The sequence below is a fragment of the Teleopsis dalmanni genome, chromosome 2, assembly GCF_002237135.1.
Source record: "Teleopsis dalmanni isolate 2A chromosome 2, ASM223713v2, whole genome shotgun sequence".
Taxonomy (NCBI): domain Eukaryota; kingdom Metazoa; phylum Arthropoda; class Insecta; order Diptera; family Diopsidae; genus Teleopsis; species Teleopsis dalmanni.
Window position 1 is genome coordinate 15564347 of NC_051847.1, and position 2565 is coordinate 15566911.

Here is a 2565-nt window from a genome sequence, read left to right on the forward strand (position 1 = left end):
TTTTCTTTTAAAGCCAATAAGTCACTACGTTGCTAAAAATGAATAAAGAAGATTAATTACTTATTAAAAAAGGAAATCTAATATCAAAAGCAAATTTTCATTTCATCTGAGGTCTAATTTGTACAATAATGTATTAGGCACAAAACTTTTTCATTGCTGCTTTTATAAAAAAGTCGTATCAGAAATGGAATGGGTATAAGAGATCAAAAATTATAGACAAATGCAGGATGATACTTCAACATTTGGAGAACTATGCTTCAACTATGTGAAACCTAAGCGAATTCTTTTCATTTTCATCGATGTTAAGCAGCACCTTTAGTTTGTGCAAAAAGATCACAGTTTTGGATTTGGGACATATATGGTTGATATAGAAAATACTGACTAAATTATATCTAATACCCAATACCAATTATATATTAAATATATATTAAGAATATTTTATTGTCTATAAGGAAGTTGAGATTATGAATAAATATGAATGGAATGTGCAATGTGAACACAGTTTTGGATTTGGGACCTATATGGATAATATAACAGTGACTGACTGAATACCTTCCCATCAGCTTTAGTCCAAAATTATAAAATATGAAATTATTAGTAAATTAATTGAAAAGTTAAATATTGTTTGATCTTATTGAGTTAATTATTTGCGAATTAATTATTTTATCTTACCTGCTTAAGTACATTAATTGCATTTTTAGCTTGCTTAACCTTATCAGCAGTGGACATACGGCTGTAAAATTTTTTTTAAGTTGATTTAATTAACAATTAATTTATTAAATAATTCACTTACGCAAAAGGACTAGACGCATAAAATTTTGGTAACGTCTTAAACGAAACAAAAAGGCGTGTAACCTGACGGCTAATGAAACTCATTTTCGGGAAATTTTAAGACTTAATGCGATTCACACCAACGAATTATAACGAAAATTTTTATTTGAATTCTAAACTATTTGTTAATAAAAAAAATATATTGATACATCTTAACATTTTGTTTAAATTTACAAATTGTCAATGGTTACTATATACATCAAAATTTTTTCGAAAAAAAAAATAAAACAGCTCACCTATCAGAGCTGAAAACTCAATGGCTAGACTTTCAATTTTTTTCAAACAAAATTTGATTAATTTTTTCTTATATAATTATATTACTTTTATTATATTTTACATTATATATATTACAGTTTATATTATATATACATATATAGAGCATTGTACTAAGCATACATTCTATTTGGATTAGGTTTTCGTACTGGTGAATCATAGATGATTGGACGTTCTTTGCGTGGTGGCGGCGCGCTTATGCTTGGACGTACCGGTCTCGAGTCCCTTGAAGCTGTGACTGTTGTACCAAAAACTGCTAATACTGCCAAGACAAATCCCAAAATTACGAATAATTTCATTTTAAATATTCAATTTAACAAATTTTTAATTCGTGGCTATGAGTGTTAATTTATTTCTGACTTAAGTTTGCTCAAGCACTGCGTTTTATAGCACAAAAAGATGCTTAAAGGGGAATCCATTTCGTCATAAAAAAAAAAAAATAAACAATAAACTGTGAACTGATAAGATTTTTTTAACGTTACGGTAAACCACCGAAGTAAAATTTTCAAGAAATAAATATAAACAAATATTGTTTTTTTTTAAATTTATATACATAAAAAATTAATTTCATAAACCAATAACTACGTCATATATTTCCTTATAAAACTAAATTATATTGACAACAGTAAATTATTATCACATATTTAAATAGAAAAGTTATCTATCGACAACACATATTTTTTATATAGAATAACAAAATTAAAATGACGTATCACAGAATCAAGAAATTTTGATTTTTCTTTTAACTGGCAATCAACCCGTTTTAACGGTTATACATTTTCAATTTATGTTTAAATAATCATACTAAAACCATTTTCGGAATCATCAGGATATCATCAGGACGATATTTACTTTTTGTTGTTTAGTTTCACTGCTCATTAAGTTTGTAAGTTACAGTGTAAATACTTATGCTTTTCTTGAGCTATTAAGGTCAGTATTCCCTTATGATTCAGGTAATTCAGTGAGAGTGTGTATGCGTGTCTGTTTAGTTGCATAACAAGACACAAAAGTCTAAATATAATATCAATACTTGAGATAAACGCAATAAACTTCAATTTATATCAGTTAAGTAATACTATGTTCACACTTCACAATTATTAAAACTTAATTGTGCAATTAAATGTGAGTGTTTACACTTAGGCTATACTTAAACAGAATCTGCTTAGCACTATAGTATTGATGCCGACAACTTATTGTGTACTAGGAAGACATGCTATAACACTGGGTCTACCCTATAATAACATTTGTCGTGGTTGTATCCCTGAAGGGGATATTTAATTTTATGAACTAGACAATTGTACAACAGAGAACATATTTTTTACAAAGTCTTTTAGATGTCAATATATAACAAAGTTAGACTAAATGAAAGTACTGTTCCTTAATCATATATATAATATAACACATAAAACTTATACAAAAAATAATCAAGAAAATAAAAATTTCTACTGTAACGTCAATTGT